The 26,186-nt window shown below is 36.3% G+C and overlaps 1 protein-coding gene and 1 long non-coding RNA gene across 10 annotated transcripts in view; one reads left to right on the top strand and one right to left on the bottom strand.

Annotated features, from left to right (window-relative positions):
* Positions 1–26,186, bottom strand: part of LOC126759875 (uncharacterized) — a 565,378-nt gene that overhangs the window by 269,564 nt on the left and 269,628 nt on the right. The window lies entirely within an intron of this gene.
* Positions 9,586–26,186, top strand: part of LOC126759868 (frequenin-1-like) — a 200,869-nt gene continuing 184,268 nt past the window's right edge. Inside the window, exons 1-2 of one of the 3 annotated variants that reach the window (XM_050475041.1) lie at positions 9,586–9,723; positions 12,941–13,211. The gene's annotated coding sequence lies outside the window, so the exon portion shown is untranslated. The other 2 variants (XM_050475043.1, XM_050475046.1) reach the window with 2 other exon arrangements.

Raw genomic sequence — 26,186 nt, 5'->3', positions numbered from 1 at the left:
TAATCTAATCAGTTATTGAGAGTAAAATGTAGAATCAATCGTTCGACCAAGCTGGAGGAACTCATATTGGATGATTCCTTTCCAATCCCAAGCCAAAAACTGAGCATAACCTTTCGTGGCATCAATCCAGGTTTTGCGACCATTTGTTGAGCTTCATCACGCTTCGACCATGATCTTTTTCACACATTATTGTCGTAATTGATCCACTTTTCGTCTCCTGTTACCATTCGTTTCAGAAACGGTTCGATTTTATTTTGTTTCAGCAAAGAATCGCAGATGTTAATTCGGTCTATTAAAATTTTCACAGGCAATTCATGTGGTACCCAAACATCGAGCTTCTTTTTGTAGCCAGCCTTTTTTAAAATGGTTCAAAACTGTTTGAAGGTGAATGTTAAGTTCCTTAGCGATGTAATGGCTGCTTATGTGACGGTCCTGGTCAATCTTTTCCATAATTTCATCGATTCAACGATAAGTCGACCAGAGCTAGGTGCAACTTTCACATCGGAATTTCCAGAATGGAAGCGAGCGAACCATTGTTGTGCTCCACGAACTGATATAGCATCGTTTCCGTAAAATCGCAAATGTCATTGGTGGCTTGCGTGGCCTTTTTTATACAAAATTTCAAAAAATCGCAAATTTCCTCATTATTTTCACTCATTTTTGAACAGTTGCAACTCCTTTTCAATTTCCCCGAACTTTTTTTTGTTTTTTTTTTTATTTTTTTTTTGGTTAAATGTAGCTTAAAGTCTCATCTTTCCAATACTGAAAATTAAAATACTGTAGGATAGGACACAATGTGATTGGTAGAACTGAAGATATACGACTGCACCGACATCTATTGACAAAATACGAAAAGATTTTTTCGACTACCCAATATATTATAGTGGTGCGATCGATATATACATATTTTAAAGCGTCTTCAATGTTTCACCGAATAAAAACTGTGATATTGCCTCGTGAATTATTCATGGATTGTCCCCAGAACCTCAACATCTAAGCGGAATTAAATTCTATCGTCGGCCGTGTTGTGTGTCTCTGAGATTCAAAAACGCTTTATGGAGAATCTTTTATTGAAATCAATATATAATTATGTGGTAAAATATTCAGTCCAACCTTTGAAGATAACTAAGTGGCTTTCTGAACAAATTTCACTTATTTAAATTTGAAAACTTTAAAACTAGTTTCAAAAAAAGACCATGGTACCTATAAAGAAAATAGTTCTCGATATTCAAATGATTCTTATATATAACTATATTCCTTAAGCGAACTCTGCTCCATTGGACGATATTTAAATATAAGATATTAAAGTGTTTTTCTCCTGATCCAAACAAACTTTATTACATGGATATACCCACACTTGCGAACACATATCTCTTTAGCGAAGCACCTTCATACACATTTTGTGCACACCTACAAGTAGAATAACCCCCCGCATTCATATAAATGAGAAAGTTGGCATGACTGTTTTTGTCACCACCTCCGAACAATGTCTTAACTGTCGACCGTTATTTGCGATAAGTTTTTTTTTGAAACTTTTGCTACATAAAAAGATTAAAAGCCACAAACAACAAGCCAAACTAACAAACAAGGACAAACAGCAACAAACAAAACACTACAACAAAAGAAACAAGTTTGTGGCCAAACAATGGCTACGGTCAGTCGGATAAGGGACCAGTGTTTATTGTATATGTATATATATATGTAATACATATATGCATGTACATTTATATACTTATGTATGGGAAAATAATGAACATATATGTAGAAGCGGGAGAGATATATCGGGTGATTTTTTAAGAGCTTGATAACTTTTTTTAAAAAAAAAACGCATAAAATTTGCAAAATCTCATTGGTTCTTTATTTGAAACGTTAGATTGGTTCATGACATTTACTTTTTGAAGATAATTTCATTTAAATGTTGACCGCGGCTGCGTCTTAGGTGGTCCATTCGGAAAGTATTTTGGGCAATCGAGCATTTCGAATTTCTTCGGAAATGTAATCTGGACTTTAGTTGTCTTCCAAACTTTAGCCTTTAGCCCCACAAAAAATAGTTAAAGGCGTTAAATCGCATATCTTGGTGGCCAACTTACGGGTCCATTTCTTGAGATGAATTGTTCTCCGAAGTTTTCCCTCAAAATGGCCATAGAATCGCGAGCTGTGTGGCATGTAGCGCCATCTTGTTGAAACCACATGTCAACCAAGTTCAGTTCTTCCATTTTTGGCAACAAAAAGTTTGTTAGCATCGAACGATAGCGATCGCCATTCACCGTAACGTTGCGTCCAACAGCATCTTTGAAAAAATACGGTCCAATGATTCCACCAGCGTACAAACCACACCAAACAGTGCATTTTTCGGGATGCATGGCAAAATTTGCGATAAAATATTCCGGCCGAAATGCTCGAAAAAGTTGCCCAAAATTGGACTTTCCGAATGGACCACCTAAGACGCAGCCGCGGTCAACATTTAAATGAAATTATCTTCCATATGAACCAATTCAAATTATGAGATTTTGCAAATTTAATTTAAAATAAGTTATCAAGCTGTAAAAAATCACCCGATATTTGAGACAAGATATTTACTTAAGAAATTACTTTTGTGTAGCAGAGACTTTTATATTCAACATCAGTCTGGCTTAACATATCTTCCATCTGACTTCGATATTTATTTTAATTTAAACGCCTGGTTGGCAACGTAAGATTTATGTAAATTCACAAAAAATTCAAAAAGAAAATAAAATAATTAATCCTTAAATAAAAGGAATTCTAACAGAAATTCTTTGACAGAATGAGCAATTACTTGTGGCGAGTGTGCATGACAGGAAAGAGTTATAGTATGTGTAACTGTTATAACATGAATAATTTCACTTTTAGGAAAAGGAGTTAATAAATATACAATACATACAAATTCTTTGGAAATTTGAAAAATTGCTATAAATTTCATTTGATTTTTGTTTTTACCTTATCATCGAATTGACTTCTTATGAGTATTTATATTCAGTGCAAATAACATCTAAACCATACCTGAAAATAAAAGAAAACAATTACAATATAGTATATTAAAAAAATTTAAAATTTATTATATATTTATATGTGTAATTCAAATATTCAGTGATATTGATATCATCGGCCTCAACACCCGCGCCGTTAGTTCTGCTTTCTCCAGGCTGGACAAGGAAGCACCGAAAATGGGTCTGGCAGTGAACGAGGGCAAAACGAAATATCTCCTGTCATCAAACAAACAGTCGTCGCGCTCGCGACTTGGCACTCACGTCACTGTTGACAGTCATAACTTTGAAGTTGTAGATAATTTCGTCTACTTAGGAACCAGCATTAACACCATCAACAATGTCAGCCTGGAAATCCAACGCAGGATTGCTCTTGCCAACAGGTGCTACTTCGGACTGAGTAGGCAATTGAAAAGTAAAGTCCTCTCTCGACGAACAAAAGCTAAACTCTATAAGTCGCTCATAATTCCCGTCCTGCTATATGGTGCAGAGGTTTGGGCGATGACAGCAACCGACGAGTCGACGTTACGAGTTTTCGAGAGAAAAATTCTGCGAAAGATTTATGGTCCTTTGCGCATTGGCCACGGCGAATATCGCATTCGATGGAACGATGAGCTGTACGAGATATACGACGACATTGACATAGTTCAGCGAATTAAAAGACAGCGGCTACGCTGGCTAGGTCATGTTGTCCGGATGGATGAAAACACTCCAGCTCTAAGAGTATTCGACGCAGTACCCGCCGTAGGAAGCGGAGGAAGAGGAAGACCTCCACTCCGTTGGAAGGACTAAGTGGAGAAGGACCTGGCTTCGCTTGGAATATCCAATTGGCGCCACGTAGCGAAAAGAAGAAACGACTGGCGCGCTGTTGTTAACTCGGCTATAATCGCGTAAGCGGTGTCTACGCCAATTAAGAAGAAGAAGAATTCAAATATTTACGAAGTTTAATAATGCAGATGAAACTATTCTATGCAACTTAGGATGAAAATTGTCATCTTACTTTCCAACTGTTTAGCCAACAAAGACTGACCAACTTACGTCTTGATTTAATAACACCACTTTTGTACACTCTTAACTTTCAAACAAACCGATTTTGAAATCTTATTTATATACATATTTACTAAAGACTACCTCGGGACTAACATAACCAGGCTTCTCCATTATATGAATGCATTTCGATATACAGAGACCGACAAGAACGACTTTACGTTACAATGAAATAAAATACTCAAATTTGGTGAACTAGAGTTGTCTGGTGACTGATGCCCAGAGCATACTGAAATTATGGAGAGAAAACTTCTCCAGCCTACTGAATGGCAGCGAAAGCATAACACCAGGAGTTGATAAACCCGATCCCCCATCGATGACAATGGAGTGAACGTTCCATTGCCAGTCAGTTTGTATATCGAAATGAAAGAGTCGCCAAACTATGCATGCAATGTGTCTGTATTTGGACATGAAACATGAGTCGGCGTCCCCGGATTCGGATTGGCCTCCACACTTGCCTGGACGACAGCGATATTTCCTTCACTACGGGCTTTCCTTTGACCGGAGGGTGATACACAATTGTGGATATTATAATTATTTACGAATTTTGCTATTATGCGTTGCATAACGCGAACGTAAATTTGCATAATAATACAATTTACAAGAGTTATACCAAAATGCAACGTGACATAATGAAATGTCAAACCTTACTGAACTTTTCGACAAAATTTTATGCATATCCATCAACCAAAATGACTGTCACGAGTTGTCAAAACCACATTCTCCCTATTGGAAGACCCTGTACAAAGTAAATTCCTCTTACTGTTGCAATACTGAACACGGCATATTAAGTTTACCACGAAGTTTGTACCACCTAGAAGGAAACATCGGAGACCGGACCGGATAAAGGATCAGCGAGACGAGCTGAGTCGATATGGCTATATCCGCCTGTCTTTCGTCTATTTCTATATCTGCGGATTAGTCCCTGAGATTTTGAAATGTCGATCTGAAATTTTGAATACGTCATTTTCTCCTCAAGAAGTCATTTATCTGAACCGTCGAGATCGAACCACTATAGCATAGGTTTCCATACAAACTGAACGATCAAAATCATGTGCTTTTATGGAAATCTTTTATGTTTAACACCACATCTTTACGAAATTTCCAGGGATTATTGTACAGGTACAAGGCAATGCTAAAATCCTCTAACAAATTTTTCTGATCGGATCACTATAGCATATAGCTTTCACACAAACTGACCAACAAAAATTGCTTGAGAAATGTACTAACAAGACTTTTGTGATTTCAAACCTGAGGAATTTTTATGTGAGGGCTACAAATTTATATTCGCACATACTAAAATACATTCGACCTCTAAACTCTGGGAATTACATGTTATGCTTCCCAAAATTGACGTGATAACATAGGAACTTTAGACTTATTTCGGTAAACGATTAGACTATGGTTTTTTTATATTTTATTTAACAAAAATATATTCCCCAAGATTTCTCCAGCTTTCGTTCGAGTGATTACGCTTCTACAAATATAATGAAAACGTAAATATTTATACTAAATAATTAATTTTCTATTCACAATTTGTACTCATTCATACCCATTTGTATAATTCAGCAACAATAACTTGCACACTTAAAACATAAACTTATGTCCATAAAATCTCTTTGTATGACTAACTCGTACTAACATGAGTATATAGATTGTAGACTTGTACAAGAGATGTTGATATGTGTGTGCCTGATATTCTGAGTATTCAAAATCGCAACCTAATAACAATAAATTGTTGTTGAGAGACCGTGGGCTGTACGAGTGTAATTGCTAGAAATTTTTATTTATTATAATTGCTGGATAATGTTTATTCGAAATAAACAAATACTCACTGATTTTAAAAAAGTGCAATTTTTATGAGAATATGAAGTAAAACATATTTGTTTGCTTACATTACAGAAAAATTGTGCGAAGAGAAAAAAACGAATATTTAATTTTATAAACATAGATTGTAAACAAAATTTTTGGAAGTATTTAAATTATATATTTGAAAAAAAAAAGTTTATTTATTGATCGTTTTTACATTTACCTTTTATAGATTTTCTCGGAATATAAGAGAAGAATATGTAAAAATATGTTGTAAATGTTTTGTAATGTAAAAACAAAATTTTCCTACTTGCTTGCTTTTACATACTCAAGATAAAATCTGACCCGGACAGGTCTATATAAACTGTGCGCTCAAACCGCATCGAACCGACAGGTTTTTCCAAGATTGCTGAAATCATTTTATACACTGAACAGAGTAAATTAAGTTTTCCACGAAGTTTGTAAAATCGAGAAGGAAATGTCAGAAATGGTATAAAATATACATACATGTACTGAGTCGATTTAACAATGTTTATTTGTCGGTCCCTCCGTTCGTCTGAATATACGAGAACTAGTTCTTCAACCTTTGAGATATCCATCTGAACCCATATCCAACCTTTAAAATAGGTCTCGGTTTCGGCGATCTCCTCTTCATTCGAGAACAATTTATTCTCAGCGAACATTTTTTTGAGATCTGAGCACAGAAAATAGTCGTTGATGGTCAGATCTGGAGAATACGATGGTTGCAGAAGCAATTTGAAATCGAATCCATGGATTGTTGCCATTCTTTTCAATGACCGCACGCCGCATTGTATGTTTCGTTTTCTTCAAATGCGGCCGTATTTCGACGATTTTGTCCATCAAGCAGTCTAATAACGATATGTATTAGACCCTGAAGGAAAGAACGAGCATCCTTTTTCAAGGTAGTTAATAAAAATTATTCTATGCGCATCCCGAAATACAGATGTCATAACTTTGCCAGCCGGCTCTTGCGATTTTCTACGTTTTGGAGCGGGTTCAACATATGCAGTCCACTTGGATGACTGCCAATTGAATTTCGGAGTGAAATAATGAAGCCAAATTTCATCCATTCTCACATATCGATGCAAAATCTTGGGTTTTATTACGTGTGAATCTCTTCAAACACTACTCCGAATCATTATATCGTCGTTGTTATTAGTCAAAAGTGAGCCTGCACGGAGCTTTCTCTTACCAAATTTTCGTGAATGATATAATATACACGTTCAGTTGTTATCTTTAGAGTGCCTGCTATTTAGGCAGTTTCTCTTTACGGTCATCCAAAATTATTTTGTGGACTTTTTCCATGTGCTCGTCGATAACAATCTCTTTTGGGCGTTCACTGAGTTCATCGCCTTCGGTGCTTATTTCCCCACGTCTAAACTTAGTATACTAATCCCAGATGGGTGATGGTGCAGTGTCCGGAAACTGGTCATCAAGCCAAGCTTTTGTTTCAACTGTATTTTCCCTCAAAAGCTATATTTTATCCACACTGAAAGTCATTTTTATGAATTTTTCACAATAACAAAAGTTACTTCAATACAATACAATAATACACATGACTTTGGAAGGTTAAGGATAACTAAAAATCATATGGATTTAGTTCCAGTGTGAAGGGTTAGCTGCCATACAAACTGAACGACAAAAACCATGTTCTTCTATTTGACGAGATGCCTTCACGCAATTAAGCTTTAAATATTATTCAATTTTTGCTGACCACTGTAGGAAATAGCTGTCATATAAACTGACTAAAAATATCAAAGTCTTTTTGGAAACTTTTGTATTTGTATAGGGCATAATTATAGCTTTGGTGCAAGTTTATTACCCGAAAGGTTTCTCTGACGACCTTTCCTGACGATTAGGATTGCTTTCGGTAGTAGTGATTCGATTGTCAGTTTTAAAAAGTACGGATTTATAGATCTCTTCTAGATGCAAAGAAGGAATTTATGATTTTTCTCGCCAAATATAGAACAAGTTCACTATTTACTTGCCAATTAAGTTAGAAAACTGCCTTTTAGTAAAGATAGATGGACGGAAACTTGTACCAGCTTATAATAAGCTAGATGTACGTATACCTGTATTTGGATTATCAGGATTTTTAGTTAAGTTATTAAATAGCATTTTAGATGAAAATAGATAGTAGTAGTAGATAGACGGTAGCTTGTAAAACCTCCGATTAATTCAGATATACATATATTTCGGTAATCAGGATACTCAGTAACCAACCAATCTAGAACACTCAAATATTGTACAGGAGGTCGTAGAAAACTTTAAGCTTTAAACCTGTACAAAGCACTTAAACTGTAAGTACTTCTCATCCTAATACTCCGCTCTATTGTGCAATAGTGAGATAAATTCGCTAACGACTTCAACCACCCCAAGCTGTTGACTTTAGATGCTGTTTTAAATTTAATCAAATGAAATACAGTTTGATAACGCCCAGATAACTTTACTTTTAACCGATACATGGGCTATGATATTTTTATAGTTAACCGTATATCAATGAAACTGGAAAAACAATGAAAAATTTTGTACTGGACAATTGGATCCACCTAACTAGATCGATGTCTTCACTCTGTCCAATAAAGAAAACGGATTTCCTAAGTCAGTATTTGTAAAATTTTTTATTTTCAATTCCATGATTTCATTGATAGTGTCTTTTACCTGGCGGATCCCAAATCCAGCGCACAACCCTGGTGAGGGAATTTTCCATCTTCTCACTTTAGCTCGCCTTCAAACGGATTTTATTTTGGTTACCAAAAGGATACTTAGTTAAGACCGGAAGTCGAGAGCTGCTTGAGCCATATGTAAAAGAATCGTTTCTGGCCAGTCCCAAGTGAATGGCAGAGAACTTTCCTTACTTGCGTGAAGTTCCACATATGGCTCCATCTGCTACTTCGAACTGAGTAGGCAATTGAGAAGTGAAGTCTTGTCTCGACGAACAAAGATCAAACTCTACAAGTTACTCATCATCCCTGTCCTGCTATATGGTGAAGAAGCATCGACAACATCTGATGAATTACGAGTTTTGGAACGATGAGCTGTATGAGTTTGATATAGTTCAGCGAATTAAGAGACAGCGGCTACGCTGGCTAGGTCAAGTCATCCGAATGGATGAAAAGACTCCAGCGCTCTGAGAGTATTCCACGCAGTACCTGCCGGGGGAAGCAGAGGAAGAGAAAGACCTCCATTACATTGGAAAGACCAGGTGGAGAAGGACCTGGCTACACTTGGAGTCTCTAATTGGCGCAAAACAGCGAAAAGGAGGAAGGACTGGCGCGCTTTTGGAAACTCTGCTATGACCACTTAAGCAGTGTCTACGCCAATAAAGAAGAAGAATAATTCCACCTGACCCGAGCATTTACATGATTTTATGATTATATAATTTTAGAGATTCCCTCACGAATAGGTCGGTAGTCAATAATTTCCAATTGGGTGTTCTTCATTGGCTTTATTTACAATTACTTTACGTCATTGCGAATTTGCACATACATACATATGTGTGTAGTAACTTATGTATGCTATATTGCTTGTGCATTGAATCGCCAGTGGTTTTCGCTGATCTTACCAGCCTAGGATGTTTTCGCTCACTCACCGCGCACAACGTGTCCGATATTTTTCTACAGTTTTGCCGCTGAGGCACAAACGGTGTGTTCGTGTATTAGCCAATGCAAAATCAAATTTCTCATGCTGCGTACGCGGAGGCGCGCTCGATACCGCTGAGATGGCATTTCAATACACGTTCGGCTTTCAGTTCGCGTTTAGTTGCCAATTTGTTTGCGCTCTAAGGCGGTGTGCGTCGCACAGCAAAGTTTCGTAGCGGACCCAATTCAATTAATCACGTGTAATGTTCAAAAACAAATATTTTTATTAAAACAAACGGTTAATTTATTAACATAATTACTGTGGAAGACAAACAAACATACATTCGTGTGCAGATACTTATGTAAATGTGCGTTTGTGGACGATGAAATATAAATAATGGTGTGATTTGTGGCTGGACATTGGCGGGAAATTCATTAATTGGAACGATTAGTAGGGTATATTTTTGTTGAGTTTTTGAGCTTTGGAAATAGCAAGTAGTGCATTGAGAATACTAATTATGCTTTATTAATTTCTTGAATATTTGTATTGTCATAAAATCTATAGGCACAGCTTTAATACATTGTGATTTGATCTAATCTCTTTTATTGTAAATATATCCTGTTATTTAAATATAAAATGTTTACTAAATTTGAAATAAGGTTTGAGATTTTTTGAAAATATATATATTTACAAATTTTGAAAAATGAATATATGGAATTGATATATCGTCAAAACAGCTCCCCGCTCAATTTATTAAGGGGTTACATGGGTTTCCTTGGGTAAAAACAGTATTTTTTAAATTTTTTTTCTCATATAAAATATGAAATTTTTTCTTATATTTTTTATTGTTACAAACATACACTATTGGCATGGAAATTAAAATTTTTGTAAAAAACTATTTTAAACTCGGCCATTGCGATGCCATTTCCGGTGACCCATCGGAAAAAAGATGATCTTAAGTGAAAAAATGTGTTTTTTAGTTAAAACCTTTGCTTAGAACTTTACAGACATTTTTACAAAAATATTAAAACTTCAGTGAAAATTTCGCGACAAACACCTGTGTAAAATTTCATGAAGATCCGTTGAATAGTTCTCGGGAAATCTTGCCAACCGACTTCAAAAACACAGTTTTGAGAAAAACGCGTTTAAAAGCACTTAGCCTAGCTAGCCTCGATTGCACAAATTCTCAAGGCTGTACCTCCGAAACTATTACTCGGATCAACTTCAACTTGAATTTAGGACATAATACTAGAGGTTTTGTAGGATAAAATAAGATAAACCCGAAACCTATGTAGCTCCTTAAAGTATTGCACCTCTACAGCTAGAACATTTTTCGATCTTTCTGGCAATTTGTAGATTCCATACCAAAAGAAATGCGCCAGCTTGGAGGCCTAGAGTGAATAAACCAATTTTTGATATTCCCTTCCGATGTGAACCATATTCCAGTAGGCGCGTTCTGCATCGACCTGAAAAATAGTAATCAGAAGGCGCAAATGGCAAAATGGCAGGCAACATGAAACTAAGCTTTGTCATGATGGAAAATTATTGCCTCGTGTTTAGATGCACGCTTCGTATGATTTCGGCAATCACTTGATACAATTTGGTGAGATATTATTGGCTTGAGTTATTGTTGGTAGTATTGAACATTAATGGCTCACATGATTTTAAATTTTTTAATGTAGCGCACCTTTCTGATCCCACCGAATACAGAGCATTACCCTGCTGTTATGGATATTCGGTTTACCGTTGACTTGGTATTTTACGCTTAAAGCAACACATTTGAGTTGTACTTGTATAAGACACATTTACACTTGACATACAAAGAGAGTAAATTTTGGGAAAAACGAGAACAGTTCGATAAACTTTCTTAACACCCGAAGTCATTCGTCGAAAACGATCATGTTCAAACTCATCAAATCGATTTTTGACTGTTTTCCGAATCATTTTACTATAAAGTTTCCTACTTTTATTTAAAAGAAATAACACAGAAACTTCAAAGTGAATGGGAAATGTTTATTATCTTTAACTTTATTTGATAAAACGGTCTAACGGTGTGACATTACACGATCTCAATGGCTAATCGTCCGGCCCAAAACATGTAATTATCTGCTCACCGAAGTGTTCTCTCAATAAATCCATTGATTGATGCGATATGTGGGAAGTGGCGCAGTCTTGGTGAAATGATCATGAGCTTCAATTTCAGGCATCACATAGTTGGTTATCACGGTGTGATCGCCATTGACGATTCCATCGGCTCACAAACTACACCTTAACCGTTGCTTTTTTCTTAATGAAAAGGCGGTGCCTGAATCTTTTCAGGTTGCTCTTCGTTCCAAATGCGGCAATTTTGCTTGTTTACAGAAATGAGCCTCATCACTGAACAAAATTTGGCTCGAAAACGTCGGTTCTTCTTAGAACTTTTCAAGAGCCCGTGTCGCTTGAGAAGATCGAGCGATTTCAGTTCATGCAGAAGCTGTATTTTGTACGCTTTCAATTTAAGATCTCGACGTAAAATGCGCCAAGTCGTTTCATACGTCAGTCCGAGTTGCTGCGAAAGGCGCCAAATTGACCATCCACGATCCTCGTGTACACTTTCAGCTACGGCTGCTATATTTTCTTCACTGCCTGCTGGACGTGGTTATCCAATAATGAATGCTGTATCTCAAGATGGGTGATGGTGTTGCGAATAGTACGCTCAGTAGGCCGATTATGTTAACTGTTGTTCTCACCCATGATCTGTCAAGAAAATGCTATTGAAAAAAGCATCTCTACTTGGATCCCCTGCTTTTTCTCTATTTATGTCAGTTGCTTGTTCTATTCGCCACTCTCCATACTTATTTAACTTCAATTTTTAATAAAAGTGCACTTCATTTAATTTTGTTTTTGAAAAAAATTAAATTTATTGTAAGTGAATAAAAAATTGGAAAATTTAAATTCGCATTAGGGAATATTGTCCGTACAATGTACGGTCGAAAAAATCAAAAATTAACAAAATGGGAAACTTTTCAAAAAAATTGTTAATTGTAACAAAAATGGTGGTCGGTTTTGGTTTGCCAAAATTCGGTTTTTGATCAGATCAAAGAACTAGGTAGTGTGTGGATAGGCATCGAGTCATTTGTCTCCGAGTAATCAGTGCAGCAAATGCTTTATAGAGAAAAACGAGGTTAACAATAAATTATTGGAGCTAATTGAACTGTAGTTTAGAACTGATATAGACATATAGATATTGCTTAAAAAAAATGTTAGAAATATGAAAAATTACAATTTCAATTACACTCTAAGTGTGTCCATTAAATCTATAAAAACAGATTTGCACAATTCATTATTAAATCATTTATATTTGAATTTCCCACAACCTACGCCGCCCGGTTTTAAGTAACCGAGAATATTTGAAAGAAATTAAGACAAGCTAGTGATGTGCTCATCGATGAAAATGAAAACATGCGTTCAATATAAATAACACGAATTGTTTACAGGTAACTTCAATACAAATAGAAACAGCCATAAATACATCAGCATACTAAAGGAGGTATACGCCATTAGTATAACCATATACACACTATATATATAATATATATACATATATATATGTATATGTGAGTGTTTGTGCATGTAAATATACAAGTGTGCGTAAACAAAGTAGCGGCGAATCGTGCCTTTCACGCGTTGCTCGCCACTTGCATTGGCCGCAAGCGAATACAACAACAACGCGCCGCAAAATTTGGAATGGAATAAAAATTAATCGAGGTGAGTTTCATGCGAAATCAAATTGTTCGCATTTCAATACATGCTAGTGGCTATATTGTGGCAGCGGCCGACTTGCGGTTGCCGCGTCATAGCCACATTTATTTATACTTGAACACAGCGGTGATTTTCTTTTTTCCTTGAATGCACAGTGTGTTTACTTTACAATAAAGAAATCAGCATTACTTAGTAGACTATTAAACGAACATACATGTGTGCATACATATATTCAGATACATACGGATACATATGTCGAAGTGAGTGTCTGCGGAATGATTTTGCATTGTTGGCTGCGGGCTAATATTATACTCGCATGACGAATGCAATCCCTGGGGCTCACTGCCGCCCTATTACAGGCGGCCCGCGTTTATTTAGGTCCTACTTTGATGTATGTATGTACATATGTATATAGGTACTAATGTGTACAAGTGCGCATCAGCGGCTGACCGGCTGCATTGCTTTGTGGCATTCTGTTTAGCTTACAGATTTACTACAATTTTACTAATGAAACGCTTCGCTTTACATCTTTATAGTGCATATTATAATTTATTTTTCTAAATTGATTAATATGAATACATACTATTATATAGACATTAACGATAATATCGAAAATATGTTTATAAGATATTGTACTGTTGTTTTTATTTTAGCCGGTTATAGCAGAAGCAGAATTTTATGATATCAATTTTGGAAAAGTACACGCTTACAATTAAAATCTGTAATAATTTGGAACAACTGTTTAGATTCTTCTATTACGAATCGTTCTGAAAGCAAGTCCCAAAAGTTGTTGCATGGAAGTCCCTTTTTTAGTTCTATCTGTGGACCTAACAACACATTTAGAAGTTTATACGGTACAGTATATATTAAATCATCAAAAATCTATACGAATACTGCTCCTAATATATGTATGACAATGGAATTGCATTTTTGTCTTTCCAGTTTGACTTTACAACATGTGCATTAATTAAATTACAATATTCAAAGTTTTCAGACTGACCACTGACTATATATTATACACATTTATTTTTTCCCAATCACTTTACTTGATTTCAAACAAATATTTTAGATTTTAAGCAAAGATCTCAGTGAAAATATTACGGCATGTCATCTAACAGGTCAATTGAACAGTCCCCTATAACATAATAAAATACATGTTTTTTGCAAAAATTGTTCCCTTAAAGGGTTATATCTTGTTTATAGCAAGCCTCCAACTTTTCGGTAACAATTTTATAGTACGACTTGTCCTTCGCTTCAAAATATGCCTCGGTTTCACGATCTCCACTTCAATCGACGAAAATTTCTCCCCAACAAGCATTCTTTTGAGGTCTGAGAACAGAAAATAGTCGCTGGGGATCAGTTGTAGAAAATATGGTAGATGCGGAAACAATTCGAAGCCCAATTCTTATTTACCCTCGCTTAAACTTAGCACACGTATTCTAATTGGCTGGTGGAGAGTCCAAATAATGTTGGTCAATCCAAACCTGGGCGTCAACTGTTTCACAATAACAGAAGTTTTTTCACTGAAAGTGATATATATATAAAGCAGAATAAAATCTCTGTAATCTTTCCTTGAGCATGTTTTTTAGGTCTTCTCCATAGAGAAGTCCGACATCAATGGTGAATCTCTTTTTAGCGCCGTAGGAAATGAAGAGTATCTCGAAAAAATTAAATTCATTACTTCCAAAATATTACTACATACTAGTACATTGAGACAAAAAATCACCCGGAAATCGTAATTAAATTCACCGGGTAAATGATATTTCAAAACAATGTATTTCGCTAAGTTGGTAGGGCCTGCCCTTATTATTATACCAAATATGAGCACGATCTGTCAAACAGTTTGTTTAAAGCAGCTGCTTAAGTCGGCACACCTCGTAGTGCGTTGTAATTTTTACAATGAATAAAAGTATCGAGCAAAGAATTTGTCTCAAATTTTGTAGATCTGATCAAATTTCGTACGTGGATCAGTGCGAATGTTGGAAAAGGCTTACAGTGATTCAGTTTTATGAAAAAGCCTACGAGTGGTACAAAGCTGGACGACCTTCGGTCTCTTCAACTGGTGAAAATCTTAAAAAAGGAAGGTGTTTGAATATCAAGTATTAGAGAGATGGCAAGAGAGTTCGAACCGTCCCGATAAACTGATTTTTTTTCAAAAATACTACGATTGTGACCAAATTTAAAGCCAAGCACGCAATGAATACCAACGATGAACCATCGTATTGATCAGATTTGGCTCCCTCTGATTATTTCCTGTTCACCAAACTCAAATTGCCGCGCCGTGGAACCCGTTTTCAGTCAATCGAAGAGATAAAACAAAATTCGCCGAAGGACCTGAAGGCCATTGCTAAAGTTCTTATGAAAAATATTTCAAAGACTGGAAAAATCGTTAGTACAGGTGTAATACATCTGAAGGAGACTACCTTGAACCCGACAAAATAAATATTGATGGCACAATGTATTATTAGAATACACTCAGGACTTTTTTTACGCGATTATTGGTTCTTCCACTAATCGCGTAAAAAAAATCGCGTATAAATGGTTAGTTTTCCAATATTAACTGACGAATTGGTTCCGAATATAAAAAATATCGCGTATAACAAAATATTCGCGCAAAAAAAATATTCAAAAACAATACAATAAGTTTCAAATTTCAGACATATGAAGAGAGAAGAAAAGAGAAAATAGGTAGATTTAATGAAAAAACCGTTGAATGCTGTTTAATCACTGTCATTATCCGTAGTGGAAATTATTCTTAGCCGCTTATTTTGATGGCCGGCACTGATATCACTAATATTTGTATCAGAATCAATAGTAAGAACTATGGATTGATATTGACTTAGCATCTCCGACTGAGTTTGCACCATAAATTCAGTCAATTTTTTTTGAAAGCTTCTTTTTGGACCCAATAAATTCCAATGTAGTTCTTTATATCTTAAGTGCAGAGACTCAATTTTTTTGAAAAATTCGTGCACTTTCGGCATCAGTATCATTTGCTACAAAATAATTTTCCAATTCTGCTGCAAGTTTAAGACCAAGCAAAAAACGAAAAAAAGCAATGGCGTTAAAGTGAGAAATCCGCGTAAAAAAAGGAATTTGCGCTGCAAAAATAACCACGTTAAAGTGAAATAGCGTAAAAAGAGATCGCATAAAAAAAGGACTGGCTGTATATGTATAATATGTTTTACAATATTGGATAAAACATTTTTTTGTTTAATTTTCTAAAAACCGCATGCTGTCCCTTAAGGTTCGACTGCGACCGAACTTAAGACTTCCTTGAGTATCATTTTCTTCCCTTACTTAATTTCAAACCACTGCGTTGTAGATTCTTTATTACGTTACCTATAGGTACTTATGGCAACTCTGAGCATTACACAAATGTATCGTATTTGAATTTGAAGTTGTGACCTTGAAGTCGAACTAAAATCTCAGTAAATATATTAATGCCTAATAGATATTTACTTACGCAGCCTTTTTTGCAAAAATGTAATGAAATGTGAAAGACTTACATATGTACATATGCTTAAATTGGTGTATACATATACTATAGTGTATAATCATTAGGGATGTTCTTAATATTGGATTTAGAAATTTAATCGGTAAAATTAGTAAAAGGTAGTTTTGTTCTATAAATAGTTTGGCGTTAGTCACTATAGAGTCTCAAATTTCCCATTAAAATGTATAGGGATACGTATTTTAACTTAGACAACCAAGAGAGCGCCATTTTGAATGGCTTTATGCATTTGTCATAACTTTTCAGAAACTCTGGCTCTTCGGCTAGAATAACAATATATTCATCTTTCTAGTTCGATCTCAAATACTGCAAGCATTACAAATTTTGAATTGTATAAGGCTCGCAATGAAGGATATTAAAAAAATTTGAGGGAGATTCTGGTCAAGAGTGGGTCCTTTATAAACCTATGCACTATTTCGTATCTTAATTTAGACATTTTCTCTTAAGGCACTAAAATTTCTAAATTTATAAACTCGACCCCTTTAACGCCTCTGTATGTTAACACCAGTGTGAAGGAAGACTTGTTTTTGGTTTTAAAATGTACAACTAACTCTCGAGCGGATGAATTAATTCAAAGTAGAATTTGTAGGCAAAAATAGTTCTATTTTGTATTTCAAGACCGTTAGTCATCGTGCGACAGTACCACTAAAACTGTGAACCTGGTATATTAGAGCTTAGCAATCGCCTAATCAACGAGTCAACACAGTCGGAATTGCTTCCTTCCAAATATTGAAAGTTAGGAGATATTTATAACTAGACTTATTGGAAGGTGGAGCTACACCCAGTTTTTTAAAATCTTTTGCACTCGGGTACCCCTTGCTAATGCGATGAAGAAGGAAGCGTCGGAGACCTTATAAAGTATATACTCGTATATAAATGATCAGTATATTGAGCTGAGTCGACTTAGACATGTGCGTCTGTCTGTCCGTCTGTATATTTACGAACTAGTCCCTCAGTTTTTAAGATATCATTTTGAAATTTTGCAAACGTCATTTTCTCTTCAAGAGGCTGCTCATTTGTCGGAACTGCCGATATCGGACCACTATAACATATAGCTGCCATATAAACTTAACGATCGGAATCAAGTTCTTGTATGGAAACTTTCACATTTGACATGTATCTTCACCAAATTTAGTATAGATTATTTTCTAAGGCAACAATGTAATCTCCGCAGAAATTGTTTAGATCGGTTAACTATAGCATATAGCTGCCATATAAACTGAACGATCGGAAACAAGGGCTTGTATGGAAAACTTTTGCATTTGACGTGGTATCTTTACGAAATTTGGCATGGATTACTGCTTAAGGTAATAATACAATCTTCGAAAAATTTGTTCGGATCGGATTACTACAGCGTATAGCTTCCATACAAACTGAACACATAGTTACTATAAGAAATGCCCCTGTGAAGGGTATATTAGCTTCGGTGCAGCCGAAGTTAATGTTTTTTCTTGTTTTTTATTGTCTTATTAAATTCTCACACCTTTAGAATATTGTCCTAAATTTTCAAGTTGATCCGAGTAGTAGTTTCGGAGATACAGACTTTCGGAGTAGTTCGCTCGAGGCTAGATGTGCTAAGTGCGCCGTCTTTAAACACGTTTTTCTCGAAACTGTGTTTTGAATGCGGTTGGCAAGATTTCTCGAGAACTACTCAACCGATCTTCATGAAATTTTACACAAGTCTTTGAGATACAATTCTTAAAGACATGGACGAAGGAATTTTTTCCGATTACAACTATTTGAAAAGAAGAAATGTCGCGAATTTTCATTTTTTTGTAAAAATGTCAGCAAAAATCCAATTTTCAGTTTTTTTCCTTCGTCCAAGTTCTAAGACACGTAAGAATATCTACCAGACGCCCTGAAATGTTTGAACAATTTTAAGAACACTCTTAATTCACAAGTACATATATTTGTGTAACATTAAACATTCGCCACAACTTTGCACAAGACTCTGCGTAAATTGAGCAAACAAAGAGCAGCGAAACCAGCAGCAAATGACAGGGCCAACAGTAATTGCCTGGCAACCTATGGTCACACGGATGTGTTGTAAGGAAGCGTCAGAAGGAAGTTACATAGAAGTTTACTACTGTGTACAATTAGGTGCTGTTACTCACATGAGCATTAGCACATATACATACATATGTGTATACAATAAAGTAGCTGAATAAAGTCATTACATATGTTTACCGTTAACTATTAGCATGAACGGAGTATTAAAACTGAGGTCTTTTTAGTTAACGTTCTAGGCTGGGCACACAAAAATGGCAAGCCGTAATGGTTACGGTTAAACCTGGTTGTTTATATATGACGGCACAAACATATTTATATATATGTATGTGTAGATAAATATTTGTTTGTAATCTTATGGCTTTTCGTGCTTGACTTCATGTAACTTGTGCTCATTGTTTGCCGGCTGAGTTGACGACCTAGGCCAATGGAGTGATATAACCAACAATATGCAATCGACTTGGCAGCATATCCAAACTGATGATGATGATGATGCGGACGGCGTTAGTCCTGCTGCCGATAACACTAATAGCCATGCTGCTAAACTGGCCTTATGTTAGAAGAAATAGCCCGGTCCAACTGGCAAGTTGCCCCGAACTGCCTTAAGTGCGCTTATCCTATAATCACTTCCTCACACATACACATACATTTACATGTCAGCTTCCTATTTATTTTAGATGCTTAAACCCCTAGCAGCTGCATCGAGCTATTTAATGTATTTCATATGTAGGTGTGGGCTTGTAGGTGCGCAAAAACTGCTTATTCCAGGCCATTATAATACACATATCCTTCTCATTTGTACATTCACATAGTTACTCTTTCTCATGTGATTTTGTGTTGCTGCTTATGCCCTGGATTTTAATATAGTATTGAATTTTCCAGCATTAGAGTTGCTTAATATATGAATATATGTACAAATATAAACCTTTATATGGATGTCTGTATGTATGCATAAAAGTTTGATATTTCTATGGCGCTATTTTTACCGCTGGCTATTGGTAGTGTTTACATCAGCAAAAAACTTTCTTTTTGAAAAAATCAGTCTTATCTCTCACCACATCCTTGATTTTGACAGCAAAAATATTGTATCGTTTTTCTTTTTTTGGAAAAAATCCGCCCACGTTTCTGCCTTGAGATTTGGTATTCGTGATTTTCTCACCAACAAGTTGCTTGTTTGTTGGAACTGCCGATATCGGGTCACTATAATCAACCTACATCATCATCAGACTCATTTGGATGTCTGGTCATATTGGAATTGTTGGAAACTGCAAAGCTGATGAGCTACCAATACGGGTTTCCCGTACCACGCTCACATTGGAGTGCGAACGAGTTGGATTTCAGTTGTCATCTTGCATTCTGGCACTGGAGATATGAACCTCGGGTGCACTTAGTAGAGGTTGGTCGCTGACCAGCTCCTGTGCGGCTGTAAAATCCTTCTGACTTAGTGCAGAACTTAGGAGATTTACTAAACTACTTTAATTTATTGAAGTTCATCTTGTAACCTAACCTCTGTCAAAATACACATATCACTTGTCCTTTGTGTTAAGTAAACTTTGGTAAAAAACCAATTAGTAATAGACAGGAATTATCCACGGATTTCACGGATGCCCAAGTCAATACCAATCATAAAATGCTAAATTTTTCTAACAAGATACTGGTCCATGTTGTATAGTACATAGAGGCGAAGTTTCATTCAAAGGAAAATTTGGTCACAGAATTATATCCAAAGCTGAGCCTGATTATAAATCTGTGATTTGACTGCGCTAGACTTCAAGTCAGTGCTGATTAACCTACTAGAATTGCCAAGTTCAACAGAATTCGGCACATTATCTGCATGAAAAGGCCGTCTATGTGGAACAGGGATCTCTTTTGGGCAGCTGAACACACCGCTTCGTTGTGATACCTAAAATTCCTATATAATAGATCACAGGACCCTCATAAATCGACTAAGCACTTCGAGCTTATACAAAATTTGTTAAGACGGCATATGTCAGTTTCGGCACTGTCTCTTGGTTCGTCGAAGTTACGACTATAGGGGTGTTTTGACCTCAGTCTGGATGTTTCCATTTCACCCTCCTCAATGGAACTTGTGTCCGACAAGATATTTAGAACTCTTGCGGCAGAATGAACTTTTCTAAGGGTCTCTGGATTTCCTGCGTTCTACTCTAGGCCAGAAAGATCTTGCAGTTGCTAACTAACGGCACCCAAACGAGTCCGATGAAGAGTTAGCTTGATGCTACGTGTATGGTGGCGAGGATAGATGCCCCTGGACTAACTGTGTGAGTACAATTTGCGAGTTCAAAGCTAGTATTGCTACTCTGCTGTCGGTCAACTCCCTCAAAGAATCTGTACTTCGTAGCAGTAAGTCGACTGACATTTTAATAGCAATCATTTCTGCCTGAAAAACACTAAAGTGGTCTGGTAGACGAAACCTAAGATGGACGGAGAACTCCTTTCAGAAAACTTCCCCCGAAAGCTACCTATTTAGCTACAATGCATCCGTGAGAAAGCTCACTGTGCTTCTTTTATCCTTCGTCAGTATGTAAGCGGAGAAAAAGCCAAAAGGATTTGCTTCTGCGACGCAGTGATGCCAGTTTTCAGGAATGTGGTCGAAGATGGAGAGAATTTCTGTGTATCTTTGATTGGACCCCTTCATATATCCAGATTTCTTGAGCTTTAGAACGCACTTCGCAGCAGTGCATCTGCCATAGATATCACTAAGTGCTTAACTTACTACCACAGAAGGAATTTTGTTTGTCTTGGTTATATGTCTGGGTTTTCCTACAGAGAATGTCGCATGCTTCAATACGTATGTATTTCAGAACTATACCACTCTCAATAGTGTACGATTCTTTGACTTTATGAATTGGTGCCTTTGAAGAAAAATCCAGTAAATGACTCGAGAGTATAAATTAAACAAATCTTGTATGAAACTTGAACTTGTGTAAAGCTGGTATAATAATTTTTTTGCTAAAACCTAAATTTCTTTCTGTGAGGTATTTTTATTCGTCCACCGAGTTGAACTCGCAGTTCTACTTTACAACTAGTTGCATTCCCTACAGGCCATACGTAGACGTTGTGTTTACATTTGCAAACAATATAGTGCAGCCTCGTCAGGCATTTATGGAGATTTATGAGTAGCTCTTATTGTTTAATTAAAATGAAGTGGTGAGCATTTTCGGCAAAATAAATTCATTTTGTATGTGCGACTTCGACTATTATATGGAAATGGCCGCACATTGAGTAATCGGCCGTTGTTGAGCGCAAAAAAGCCGAGCTGTGGCAGACAAAAGCGCCAAAAGCAAAAGTTAAAGAGCAAAAGAGGCAAACAAATAAAAGCTTCTAAGCAGGCGTAGACAGACACAATGGAGGAATTTATAAGTTGAACTTGGTTCTTACTGTTTTCGTTTAGTGGGTGGCGGCAGCAGATTAAGTGGGGAGAGTCTTTAGTCATTTGTGCGGTAGCTGTCTGCTCTATTGTTGTTGCAGTTTGTTGTCAAGTGTAAGATTTACATTTTGTTTATGGAAATTTCGCTTGATTTGATAAGTTGCGCATTTGCACAAATTAATTGTCAAGTGTTAATGATTAAAATCAACAAAACTTAATCTGTGAGCACTACGAGTGAGCGAGTGTGCCGACAGTGATGGAAAGTGTCATTTAAAGAGTTAAGAGAGCAAATTTTTATTGATTTAGATTATTTTCATGCACACTAGCAATATTGACGAGTGAATGAAAAGTGAGTGGATTTTGAATTTTGGAATTATAGTATATTGAATTTTGATGAACAGAACTGTTAGTATGACAGAATATATGGTAAATTAGATGATGTACTAATTGTCCATCATTTCCAAATGCCTTCACTGTTTGACGAATATTCGGTGGGTACCCAACTATAGTTTTAGATATTCAAAGAATAATTTAATTTTTAATTTTTTTTTCTGCATTTATATCAAATGTACATACATATATAGTGTATAGGAATATTCTCCAGAAATTTGTAGTGAACAATTGATCACGCAGATTAAAAGTTAATTTAGTGTAATCAGTTTCCAAAATTTTAGACACGTAAGGCTTATCCTTGATAGAAAGCTTTGATGGAGACCAAATATTGAGGAGATAGTAAAAAAGTCCTTGGTTGACTTATATTACTCTAAAGGAGCTATACGGAATGTGGGTACTCTCACCAAAGGCAGTGTTTTGGCTCTACGAACCGTAGTCAAACCAGTAACCTTGTATGGTTTATTCGCCTGGTGGAGGGCACTCAAAAAGTTTACACTTGCTAAGAAACTTGAAAGTGTAACATTCCGATACACAACAGACTACTCCAACAATAGCACTAAATGTCATTATAAATATAGCCCCCATAGACAATGCCGGTAGGTGTGTGTAGTCAAAGTGTGCTATAAGGCTCAAGGAAGATAGGTATATGAAGGGATCCGAACAAAGGCAGATAACTGAAAACTGGAATCACTGCGTCGGGACTTCTTTTCTCACATATCGACTAGGAAGATGGTTCGTGGATGGAGAGAAGTCGTTGAAGAAGAGCTGAAATAAACTTTTACTAGGATGGGTCGAAGCTAGGATGGAAGGTTGGAAAGGCAGTTTTCTGTAGAGAGCTTTTTGTCAATCTTAACTTTAGATTACCGGATCACTGTAGTGTTTTCAAGTGGCTGTTATCAAGGTGACGGTAAAAGTACTGACCGAAGTGTAGCCTCTTTCAAGAAGGTGATCGTCACTTTGACAGAAGAGCGGCAATACTTGCGCTGAGCTCGCGTTCAAGGTTAGTCAAGGAGTGTACGTCCTCTCTAGACTTTGGAAGCCTAGTCACTATCAGAATCCCCTGCAACTACAATGTCGATGAGCTAGCCAGAGGGGGAACATTTGCCCCGCTCACATTGGAATGGGACTGAATTGGATCTCCATTGGAATCTTGCGTTCTAGAACTGGGTCAATGGACCTCATGTACACTTAACAGGTGCAGGTCGTCGACCAGTTCCTGGACGACTGCGAGGTGCTTTTCGCCTAAAACAAAATGCAAGAGATCTACTGAATTACTTGGACTTCTTACTGGACGCTGTCTAATAATCCTTCACGCGGTAAAGTTTAAAATCTTGTCCGCCGCTAGTTGTCAAAGTTGGTGAGGTGGAAACATCTAGCCACTTTCTTCTCCATTGTCCAGCTTTTGCAGGACTTAGGGTGAAACAACTTGATAATCTCAACTTCGGAGAAATGGAAGACAATACCGACACTGATATTAGCATCTCAACAATTTTGTGTATCTTTGTAAATCTGTAAGTTTTATGATCCAATATTTGGAAGTTTATTAAGCCCACAAGGCACCGGCGTTCTTAGCTGTCAAAGTGAAATCTTTCCTAAGATCGACCATTTAATTAACCTAACCTTCTCGATACGCTGGCTTTAAAGTAGTGGGGGATAATTTCACAGAAATGAAAGAACCCATCGACTAGAAATTGTATTTTGAATGTATTTTTCCAAAAATGATCAAATGTTTTTGATAGCCATTCGATGATGTAAACCACACTGAAGTTTAAGTTTTTCACAGAACATGACTTTTTGTTTTTTTGGGGAACCTATATCCATTTATAATAATACATAATACACAAAATTTTGAGTTTTCAGATTTTTGAAATAATTTTAAGCAGAAAAATCTTATTCGCTATCAGATACGTTTTTTCGTAGATTGGCTTCGGGATCAAGAGAATCCAAAATTTTTCAAAATTGATCATATTATTAAAACATATTAAATTGGTCAATGAACGGCACTTTTATTTATTTTTTATATAAAATGCAGCTTAAAAAAAATTCATGAAAAACGGAATTTTTCTGCTTTGAAAGTGAACATAGCTTCTTAAGGTACTTTCGAAAATCATGTTAGAAGTGTTAGTTGGTAGAGCTTTTCTGTTCTCTGCGAGTAAACATTGTAGGTAGGTAGGTAGGTAGGAGTGCAGCCCTATCGGGCTCAATTAGCACTTGATGTGCCATTTTGATACACTATTCGTAGAACCACCTGTATCTGCTATTACGTTTCACCTTCTCTCTCAAACCATTTTGAGGTTTCGATGAAACTACTTATGTCCGATATGCTTTTGGTGGAAATCCATTCAAGATTTGGTGCTTGGTGGATTCCGAGTGTAGAAAGTGGAAAATTGTTTCCTTGTTCCCTGCTACTCCGCAGCCACGGCAGAAATCGTTGTAGGGCAATCCCAATTTGGGCGCATGTTCCCCAAATGGCCAGTGCCCTGTTGTGGTAGCTGTTATTCTGTAAATACTTTTTCTTGACCTATTTAATAAATCATTTGTTGTTTTCCTGTCATATGTTGGCCATAATTGTTTAGTTATGACGCATTTTGTAATGTTTTTCCACCTGTTGTTTGCAATTTGCTGAAATTGTCTATTGATCTCTCCTTTTATCGATCCTAGCGGGCTTGGTATTAGCTCCGCCTCGGATTCATTGAGGAAAGCTCCTGCCTTTGCCAACTCGTCTGCTTTTTCATTACCGAAAAAGTTCCTGTGTCCGGGAACCCAGATCAAGTTTAGCTGGAGCTTGTCTTTTATTGAGCTTAGTGCTCTCTTGCAGCTGTGAACTATACTGGAAGTAAACATTGTAGTTATACACAAAATTTAAACCTTGACCTTCGCTAATTATGCTAACATTAGAAGCTGCGATTTTAACAAGCATCACACGTCACTCTTTCATTTTATTTCATGCAAGTCTTCTTCTGATATTTCAAAAAGCTGTATTGACTAGTTGTACGCTGATATCGTGTAATGGTTAGGGGTGCATACACGCAATCTTAAGCGAAAATTCAAACATCCAACCATATGGTGGTCACAAAAGCTTTCATAAAATCAAAAAAGTAATAAGAGTTACTTTATAGCATGAAAGGAGCTCACACAAACGACAGAAAAAGCGAGTATCAGCAAAAATGTAATCTTGAATAAAATACACACAGGCCTCCATTATTGGGTAAGACTTTTTGTGATCGAGATTCAAGTAGAGTTGTTGAGAAAAAATACATAAAAATAAGTTTCATTAATTTTGTAAATTTTTTTGAAAAACATTATCAGAACTAATAAGATTCTTAAGGCCTTATGGAAAATGTATCGTTTGACTTAACTTTAGAATAAGAAATCTTAAACTTGTGCAATGAAAACATGATATTGTTGGAACATAAATTAATTCCTCAGCTTAATATTTTTCTTCAATATCTGATCCGGTATATAATTAAATTTTGCCTGAAAATCAGCTGGCAGTTCGAATTATTTGCTATAAAACGTAAAATACTGCCACAAATGCTTATATTTGCAAATTATAAAATATACTACAGCTAAAACTTGTAGCGAGTTGCTGGAAAATCATTACATAACGTAATATCGGGTTGAAATAGCGGCGGCTGCCTTTTGGCATTGAACTCATTATTCCATTGTATGATTTTGT

The sequence above is a fragment of the Bactrocera neohumeralis genome, chromosome 5 (genome assembly GCF_024586455.1).
Source record: "Bactrocera neohumeralis isolate Rockhampton chromosome 5, APGP_CSIRO_Bneo_wtdbg2-racon-allhic-juicebox.fasta_v2, whole genome shotgun sequence".
Classification (NCBI taxonomy): Eukaryota; Metazoa; Arthropoda; class Insecta; order Diptera; family Tephritidae; genus Bactrocera; species Bactrocera neohumeralis.
This window is presented reverse-complemented; position numbering and strand designations above follow the sequence as displayed.